At 43.3% G+C, this 10,606-nt stretch overlaps 2 long non-coding RNA genes across 2 annotated transcripts in view; both read left to right on the top strand.

Annotated features, from left to right (window-relative positions):
* LOC106814880 overlaps window positions 1-3,759 on the top strand; it is a 9,374-nt gene extending 5,615 nt beyond the window's left edge. Inside the window, exons 2-4 of the long non-coding RNA XR_001394674.1 lie at window positions 1,706-1,829; window positions 2,037-2,134; window positions 3,691-3,759. This is a non-coding gene — a long non-coding RNA (uncharacterized LOC106814880). The remainder of the gene's footprint in view (window positions 1-1,705; window positions 1,830-2,036; window positions 2,135-3,690) is intronic.
* Window positions 3,760-3,960: 201 nt separating this feature from the next.
* LOC106814881 lies at window positions 3,961-6,769 on the top strand. Its single transcript, XR_001394675.1, has 3 exons — window positions 3,961-4,009; window positions 5,953-6,044; window positions 6,458-6,769. It is a non-coding gene; the product is annotated as an uncharacterized LOC106814881 (long non-coding RNA).
* The last annotated feature ends 3,837 nt before the right edge of the window (window positions 6,770-10,606 follow it).

Raw genomic sequence — 10,606 nt, 5'->3', positions numbered from 1 at the left:
TATCATTGCACGCCGCAAACAGGCGAATGCCACCAGGGACGGTAATCAGGGAACCTTCTCAAAGGAAATGTTCGTTGGCGATCGCTTGTTATAAATTATTGCCACGCAGATGCGCGCGTACGTTTTTAAGTGTCTTACAGATTAAGATGGAAGCTCCATCGTACGTGTGAGTAGCAACAAACTATTTTGCAAGACAGAATACGTAAGCACTCATCCATTTACCCACGCAAGCCTAGCAGCCTGCCATAGAGAGCTGCACCTGTTAACCAATTACCATTGCAAGGCAAAACAACCTACACTAGGTACCAATAACCACATGCACTGCGCAGTAGCCACTGGCAGTGGCATACGCCCTTACATAGTAACATAACTGCACAGTACGAATTCCATAGTAAATTATACGCATTCTAAAGCGCGAGCATAAACCTATGAATGTGAACACATTTGGGACTAACAGGGTTTACTAGAATCCCACCACTCCACCACAGAGTCACCGCAGTAGACGTTAGATGAGCGCTGTCGCTCCGCGGCACTTGTTGGATAAATTTCTGCGTGGCGGCTGAGAATTTGAGCGAGGCGGCCCACCTCGCACGTGTCAATGCAGGGGAAACACTGCGTGTGTATGCATATATATGCGGGAATGATGCGATTGCGATCGCGAACGGTTGGTTGGCAAGTCAAGAGTACACAATCGCTATTGCAACTGCATAGCCGAGACAGGCATTGCGGGTTTTGCAGCTGCGACTGGCTTGTGTAACCAATGATAATGCCTTGACTTCGAGGCGTGCAATTTCGGGGGGCGATTTCGAACAGTTTTCTTTTTAACTGTTGCCCCCGTAATCACATTTTCAGGAGCTCTTTTTGGAACTTCGGGGGCGATTTCGCTTGCCGCCCCCGTGTATTTTTTTCACTGGTAAACAATCTACTTTGAAATGCAGATCGGTGCACATATTGGTAGAAAGAATGTTGTGCGAGTGTTCTATGCCATGTTAGCCTTACTATAATAATATACATTTGGTGTTATGGACGGAGTACTGGTAGGCCTAAGTATCAGACCGGTTGAGGACGTATGAAAACGGTTGGTAAAAACATGAGAAATCCTCGCTTTAAAACGTCATGTTCTCGCAGCAAAATGCATAGATATACCTACTGTGAGCTCGTCCATGTTGTAAAAAATTCACTGCTTATTCGTATTGCTACTTTCACATTTCTTAATAAAATCTAGACGAAAAAACTTATAACATAAAAAACAATGGAAAAATACATTTCTAGTAATTTTTGTTTGTTGGACCAATTCTTCGGCCTGTTTATGTTCTACTCTAGTTTGGTACTGTGCACGTCACAGTTCAAGATCTCACTTTTTTGGGTGGGAAAACTAGTGTCGGATAACAGTGAAAAAAATACACGGGGGCTCGGGGCGATTTAGCCCCGGAAATGCCAAAAGGAGCCCCCGTAAATTTGCATAGATTTCAATGCAAACCAAATTTTAGAGTGCTATTTTCATGCACGCGAGCTTGAAAAGTAGCCTCCGAAAAATAAATTTTAATTTTTCCCCTGTCGGATAATATTCCAGCATGCATAATAAATCTGTTGGACCTGCACCTGGAATGCGTTCAGTCCGACAGGTCCAAAGAATTTCACAATCTCTGCTGATTGTAATTACATTCTGTGACAAATATTGAAGTCTGCTGTGCACTGCTATTAGTTGCAGCTTGGGATCGGTACTACGTCTAAGAGAAGGGGACGCAGACATCACATGCGGCAACACCCGGACTGCGTCGACGATGTTCTTGTTGTAGACATCACGTCTCCCCCAGTGCAAATGCCAGGTAATAAATAAAAGCCACTTCGCGTTAGTTCGTAACCAAATTTCATAATTTTTCTTAGGTTATATTTTGGGTGCACGCGTATTTGTGGGTTTGATGTTGGCTTGTTTCAAACAGATTTAGCATTCTTGTACGCAGCATTTTTTAGTTCCATACTACATGAACGAATTTGGTAATACTGTATATTATTGTTGCAAACATCTTTTGCAGCTGATGGTGTATCATGCATAGATTTGACTCGTGAAGATGATGAATCTGGAAGGAATTTTACCGTTGACCTTACAAATGCCAATGACGTTTCTGCCATTGTAAGCTCTTACTATTGGTGGCTGCAATCAAGCCACCGCATTATTTTATTGTGATTATATATGTAATAGTTCAACTGCACATGGTGAATATGTTACTAATGTCACTAAGGCAAAATATGGATTTGCCTGTTATTATGTCAATCAAAAATATTATTCTCATTGTGTTATAGTAACATATGTATTGGAATGGTAGATATCTAGATATTGTCTATGTATGACCAGGGTTCTCCCCAGGAACTTTAGAAGGCATGTCGGACAATCGAACAATTCGTCCAAGATCGCTAATTGTAGTTAATCGCTTGTTTTACGAGTAGCTCTAATAAAGGGTAAACTCGATCATTTCGGAGGCATATACATCAGGAGTAGATAATAGGGAAGGAGTGTGACATCAATAAACAAGGGAAATTCGTCATTTACTAGCCTTGAAAATAGCCTACGATTACTATACGGCGTAACATCATCCACTTGAGCTCAATCGGAAACAGAGTACATCCGCCTACCATCGGCAATCCTTTCCCTCGTATACACCGCAATCCGGAGAATACAGACTAAAACGTACGACACGGATTTTCAAATTCTTGGCCATCAATCCAAAGCACTGCCGCCTCATATTCAAACAAAAGGCAGCTACTAACCACACATGCCACGGCTTTTTTTTTTATACTGCGCTCACGGCGAGGCTCGTGCTGCGCAGGGTAGATTTGAAAATGATCTGCTGCTGATAGCGATTGCGTGCGTGCGTGCCGGCATGCCTGGTATGACCATACAGGCATACATTGTACTGGTGTACCGGTCAAAGGTTATCTAGCCGAGTGTTGCGTTGATGCCTAACACCCTGGCGAGCCACAGAGCCTCGCCGTGAGCGCAAGCCAGTAACAGTGTGTTTAGTAGCTGGCCTTTTGGTTTGAATATGAGGCGGCAGTGCATTTGATTGATGGCGCCAAAGAATGAAAATCGTGTTCGTACGTTTTAGTCTGTATCTCCGGATTGCGGGGTTATACGAGGACAAGGATTCGCAGCGATGGTAGCCGGATGGTAACTTGTCGATATGAGCTCAAGTTGGATGAGTTACGCGTAAGTAAATCGTAGTATTATAAGGCAGTAAAATGACGAATTTCCCTTGTTTATTGATGTCACACTCCTTCCCTATTATCTACTCCTGATATACATCAAGCTATGAAAACAGATCATGACTTGGAATGTTATTTTAAAAGTGAACACAGTTGTAAATTAAGGCATGCAAATTTGGGCCATTGAGACATGTCGGAAGATTTATGGATGCCGTAAATTAGTTTCAGCTTTGAAGACATGTCAGACCTGCTATATATATGTTAAAGGCCCGGGAAGAACCCCGTATGACTATTTTTGCAAGGTTTAATGAAAAAAGCATATTCTATGGTAATTACTTGTAACACTGTTGCGCAGCCTTCTCTATAACAACCCGTTTTACTTGCCTTGCATTGTATTTTTCTCAGGCAGACTAATCGTGATAAGGTATGTCATGGTCCTTCTTTGCTGAAGCATCGTGGCAATAATTTAGCATCACTGAATTGCAGGCCACTACTCCAAGGAGAAGAACAACGAGGACATCCATTAGAGTGTCGCCATACCGGATGAGACACGAAATAGAACAAGGGGAGGCGAGGGGCCGTGAAGCGGGAGGGGAGGGAAGGGGGAGCGAGGAGGGGGGAGGGCGAGGGGGAGAGGGGGGAAGGGGGAGGGAGGAGGCGAAAGGGGGAGGGGGGGGGGGGGGGGGGGGCGGAAGGGCCGAGGCGGGGGGGAGAGGGGAGGGGAGCGAGGGCACAGTTGAGGGGCCGCGGAGAGGAACGAAGAAGGCCAAGTGATGATATGGCTCGTGTGATGGTGGCAAGTATGGTATGGCTAGTATATATATCAGGAGTACATAATAGGGAGGAGTGTGACAACAATAAACAAGGGAAATTCTGTCATTTACTAGCCTTATCATCACCTACGATTTTACTAACGACATAACGCAACCAACTTTGAGCTTACAAATCGTACACAGTACATCCTCGTTCCCATCGTGTGGAAATCGTTTTCTATGTATAACCTCAATCGGAAGATATCAAGACAAAACGTAGCCACACACTTTTTCAATTCTGTTGCCAGCAAAATCCATTGTGGCAGAAGCTAATTTTGAAACAAAAGGCAGCTAATAATCACACATGTCCAAGCTTGCGCTCTACAGGCGAGGCGCTGTGGCTCGCAGGAAGATTGCATCGTTGAGGCAGGAGTCTAACACAAGATACTGTTTTATTTGATAGACTCATGAGTGCCTAGGGCGGTCGGTATACACAGCTGCCGGCTGAGCTGCAGTAGCTGCGCTGGCGGGGGGGTGCATACTCAGCTGTAAAATAGTCTCAAAGCAAAGGTTAGCTCGCCGTGTTTGCGTCGATTGTCAATCTCCCTGCGAGCCACCGCGGCCTCGACCGTGAGCGCAAGCCGTGGACAGTGTGTTTAGTAGCTGCCTTTTGTTATCAATAGCTTCCTCGGCCGCAATGGATTTTGCTGAGCAAACAGAATTTAAAATCGGTGTGGTATGCTTTTTAGTCTGTATCTCCGAGTGAGGTGTTACTAGGAAAGATTTACACATGATGGGAAGGAGATTGTACTGTGTAACGATTTGAAGGCTTCAAGTTGGGTTGCGTTTACGGTTAAGTAAATCATAAGTATTACAGGCTCAATTTCAACAGTCTCCGGTCGTCCGTGACGACTGATTTTCTCTCGGCAACGCTACAAATTGCTTCCGTGGTTGTCGGTGCCACACCTCTATAAAAATGTTATAATGCGCCGCGTTCACTTTTACATACGGCGCCAGGGTTGACAATAACGCTGCAAACGTACATGTCTTAGATGCATGTCTGGTTCTTTGCCTTGATACAAAGTATAACATTACGTGTTTAAACAAACACAATGTTTCAGTGTTAATTTTCAATTTTTGCTCATCTTGTGACCTTGGAACACAGTTGTAGTACATGTTTGTAATGTTATAGTGTATATGTAGTAGTTAATGTAAATGTTATGAAAATTTTTGCAACTTTAAACATTTATATACGTCATTGATCCCAGCATCAATTACCAATAATTTTATATTATCTTCATATATGAGTGACAACAATGGAATGGCCAGGCTCAGCAATACGAGAAAATTAGATGATTAGGCTTTTTGCTTTACAGCACTGAGCATCACGTGAGCAGAGCGCATGCAGCACATGTTTAAATAATATCCGGACAACCAAAACTCTTGAGGGACAACCCTTTTGGGTCTCTTGGTTGTCCTCCGGACAACCCAAAAAAAACCTTAAAATTGAGCACTGTATTATAAGGCTAGTAAATGACGAATTTCCCTTGTTTATTGTTGTCACACTCCTCCCTATTATGTACTCCTGATATATATATATAGGCTATAGTATATATATGGCTCGTATGATATGGCAAGTGGATGATATGATGTACAGGTGTGTGTGTGTCGTGAATTAGATTTTAAAACGTTTGATTTCTCTAAAATATGTATACGTTTAAACGTGTGTATAAGTCTTTCTCGTGGAAAACCCTTTAAAGTGTCTTTATAGACACACATGTATTGGCCATATATGTTTTAACTTTTACATGAACCCATATTTGTATGAGGTATTTTTGGCAGGCTAGGTAGGTGCCATATCCCATAACTACATTTTAAACTCATGAATAAGCAAGTCTGGTAACAGCTATTGGTGAGAGTCTCTAAGAATGATTGTATTGGCGATCATTAGCACGACCGCGCTGTACGGCTGTACGGCTGTTTTTGTTTATCTCAGGCGGTGGACCCGGATTTCCTTCCCCAGCTCGATGAATCAGATCTCCTTCCATTCTTTGGCAACATTGTAAATGGCCATGGTTCCTCCAACAGGTACAGCACGGCTTTTTTTTATCTGTTATTTATTAGTCATTGTAATTGACATGTTTAATATAATAAGAGCTCATAGTCATTGGAGCATACAGCACTAAAAGCAGAAAACCATGTCTCAGTATCAGTCAAATTAAATAGTGTTAATCATGTAGTTTTCTCATCGAGTCCTCTTTATTGTTCATCGGCTGTGCGTGCTGATTTAATAAATACACTGCTCGTCTCTTTTCCCTTTCATGAGCTAAGCTTGAAGTGCATAAGGTTGCACCAATATTTGGTTGTCAGGGCCAGAAATGACCCATTGGGACGAATCTCACGATCTACTGGCAGCAGTCATGGGGCCGTTTAATTATCACGGGAGCTTGGTGTATCAGAAAGTACATGCTCTAACACTAATAGACGTGTTACAACATTAGCAGATTGCAGGAAGAGTCGCCAGTAGCAGCAGCCTCATCAAGTACAAAGGGTCAAGGTGCAGAATCGCCGGAGAGTAAGATCACGTGTCCTATCTGCTTTGACAGCGAGTCGACAGTAAGTTTCCTGATGACAGAAGAACGTTCTTATGGTAGACCGCATCAAGGATAGAACATAGGCCGGGAGCTAGGAGGGTTCACCGTGCACCCCCCCCACAAACCTCCGAACCAATATTTTTCTGAAGCCCCATGACGCCCTGATCACGAAAATAAATGTTAACATTGCGTAAGTTGGGACGAACTTCCGGTTATGACATCATCCATAGTGAAATTTACCCAAAATGTGAAAAAAATCATAAAATCGTTATTTTTCGATCAAATTAAACAAATGAGGTATCAAAATGACCGCAATAGAATAACAAACACATCTATTAACAAAACAAACTAATATAAAAAGATTTCGTTCCAAAAAATGAATTTATATGAAGTTATATCGTTTAGCATCAAAATTAAAAATTTAAGTGTTCGGGGAAGTCCCAGATCATCGGTTCATAGGAATGCTGTCGGGAATCACACAGGCTCTCGTCGGTACGAAGATGAAACAACAGTCATCAACACAGACTATCTGTCTGTCAGTCTGCCTGCCTGTCTTTCTGTCTGTCTATCCGTTCGTCCGTTCTTCCATCCATCCATCCATCCATGTATCCATCCATGCATCCATCCATCCATCCATCCATCCATCCATCCATCCCATGCATCCATCCATCCACTCCATCCATTCCATCTATCCCATCCGCCCCTAGTGGCGCCATAGCGGGTGCCTATCTCCGTTTCTGTAACCCTGAGGCCCGCAGCTGCTTTCAACAGTAAATGCTTACAGTAAGGGGTAGTCCACTGGTAGGCACTGCGAGTTAACTTGCCACACTCTATCTCTATTTGCTGAATGCCTAAGCATGAGAAGTCGTCGTGTACCATTTTTTAGTCTTTGGTATGACCCGGCCAAGAGTTGAACCCCGACCTTCCACATACGAGTGCGAGCACTTCAACTATTGAGCCATCGCAGTGGTATTCATTCATCATGCATCCATTCCATCCATGGCATGCATCCAATGCATGCATCCATCCATCCATCCAAACCATCCATTCATCCATCCATCCATCCATCCATCCAGCCATCGCATCATCCTCCACCCACCCAGCTTTTATTCATATATCTATCCATCCATCCATCCATACCATCCATCCATCCACCTCATCATCCATCCATCCATTCCATCCATCCATCCATCATCCACCGATGCATCCATTCCATCCATGCATTCCATCCATCCATCCATCCATCCATCCATCCATCCTTTGCAAGCCATCCATCCATCCTTTCCAGCATCCATTCCACCACCCAGCCTTTCATTCCATCTATCTACTCTATCCATCCATCCATCCATCCATATATCTATTCCATCCATCCATCCATCCATCCATCATCCAATCCATCCTCATCCACTCCATTCCTCCATCCATCCATCCATCCAGCCATCTCCACCTTAGCACTTTCATCCGTATCATATCATCATCCATCCATGGCTATCCATCACTCCATCCATCCAATCCATCCATCCATCCATCCTCCAAATCACATCCATCCATTCCATCCATCCATCCATCCATTTCCATCATCCATTCCATCCATTCCATCCATCCATATTCCATCATCCAATCCGATCCATCCAATCCATCCATCTTCCATCCATTCATCGATTCACCCATCCATCCATCCATTCATCCTCGATGCATCCAATCCATGCATCCATCCACCATCCATCCTTAGCAGCCCATCCATCGCATCCTTCCAAGCCTCATTCATGCCCACTAGCCTTTCAATCTCATCTAATCTATATATATCCTCCATCATCCATCCATCCATCCATCCATTCCATCCATCCATCCATCTCCATTCCATCCCATCTGCATCCATCACTCCATCCATCTCATCCATCCATCCATTCAGTCCATCACATCCATCTTCCATCCACCATCCATTCTCAATCCATCATCATTTATCCGATCCATCCATCCATCCATCCATCCATCATCCATTTCCATCTCCATCTCACCTCCACTCCATCCTCCATCCTATCCATCACCATCCATTCCTATCTCCATCATCCATCCATTTCCATCCATTCCAATCCATCCATCCATCCATCCATCCATCCATCAATCCCCTATCTATCTTTTTTTATCTATCTATCTAATCTATGCTAGCCTATCTATCTACTATCCATCCTCATCCTCCATCCATCACTCCATCCCCCATCCACCCATCATCCATCATCCGTCCATCACATCCATCCCATCCATCCATCCATCCGATCCAATCATCATTCATCATTTATTATCCATTATTGCATCATCATCCATTCATGCATGCCATCATCCATGCATCCATCATGCGCCTTGCCTCTATCCATCCTTCAGCCATCCATTGCCATCTTCCAGCCAGTCCATCCATCCATCCATTCATCCATTCATCCTTCCATCCATCCATCCATCCATCCATCCATCCATCCATCCATCATCCATCTATCCACCCACCTAGCCTTTCAGTCCATCTATTCCATTCATCCATTCATCATCCATCCATTCCACACACTCTCTCTCTCTCTTTCTCTCTCTCTTCTCTCTCTCTCTCTTCTCCTCTCTTCCTCTTCTCTCTCTCTCTCTCTCTTCCTCTCTCTCTCTCTTTCTCTTCTCTCTCAATAGTCCATGAGCCATAACCAAATTTCATTTACCAGAAGAAGCGTGAGTTGAACAGAGTCCAACATGGATTTTGGTTAGCCTGATATATGAAGTGTCCACAATCACTTGAGTGTGACTTTCGGGTCAACTTTGCGCAAATCCCGTCCCGTCATTCGGCGGCCAACTTTAAAGTATGGCGCGCCCATCTTTTTCACCAAATGGTGGAGTCAGAAAACTATGCTTATAACTCACTACAGGAATGTTTCTGTGTAGCACTGTAGTGAGCCCTCTCTCCAATGCCTGTCGTATTGGAGATTGCCGCAATCTCGGTTGATATATGATTATAATGCTTTCTTTAGTCAATTATCTGTTCCAAAAATTAAAATGTTGCTTCCTAAAAAAAGTTACCGTTTTTATGCTTTTTTTCACATCTGTGCTTCAAAAAGTTATTCTACCAATTAATGTTAGAATATAATTTTGGCCAAATTTTTGTATTTGGTTATCTAGAAGGCGTTGCTATGAGATATCCACAGAATGTCTTACATTGAATTTTGCCACTTTCGTCATGATCTGACAGCATTTTTGCGACCATAGCAGTACTTTGCATTTTCGCATTTGGGTAGTGCGTTAATGTTGGCATCTCATAGATACAACCATACACAAGTTTATAAATGTTCAAATAAGGTTTCATTATTGATGAATTACATTCTTACATTAATTTTTCATACAGATTTTGCTTTAGTTTTCAACGAATCTATCCGTTTCAATGGACAAATTATAGGAATTTCGCAGCTGTGGGCGGGTGGGCGGGGGGGCATACCAGATCTGTACGATCAACACTTTGACTCGTAATATGTGTCATCAATGTGCTACCATTGATGAATAAAACACAAAAATTTGTTTACAACATTCAGGCCATGCTATGCGAACTCTCAGCAGCCGACTTTTACAGTGCAAACCCTTTGAAGTCTATTAGGACCATTCCCACAATACATTGTAGGACCACAACTTGGGTCCTACATCACCCTCATCCGCATGTAACAAACCGCAGAATTTGGTTTTTTTTTAACAACTACACTATGGACCTATTTTGCATAATATTTTTAGATTATCATCATCTCACTGTCACCTGTTACTTATCTTTGGCGACTTCAATCCCTTCATCTTGATGATTTAGCGCTAGTCTGTAATTTACAAGCTGGGTTGCGCACACGGAACCCATTTCTGCATGCCAGGGACACGTCTCTCGTTGCCACCGACCGAGAGCACATCTTACCAACAGACAATCATATGCAAAGCACCACATCTGGTGCTGGTGCTCTGTAGCCAGCCATATTCTCCAGTTGTGGCCTTATCGATCTCCACACCAATGTACGGTTGGGCGAAATTTAAATTCGCAGTTACTGGTAGACT

The sequence above is a fragment of the Priapulus caudatus genome, unplaced genomic scaffold (genome assembly GCF_000485595.1).
Source record: "Priapulus caudatus unplaced genomic scaffold, Priapulus_caudatus-5.0.1 Scaffold996, whole genome shotgun sequence".
Classification (NCBI taxonomy): Eukaryota; Metazoa; Priapulida; class Priapulimorpha; order Priapulimorphida; family Priapulidae; genus Priapulus; species Priapulus caudatus.
The sequence above is the reverse complement of the archived record's forward strand: the minus strand, read 5'-3'. Positions and strand labels throughout refer to the sequence as shown.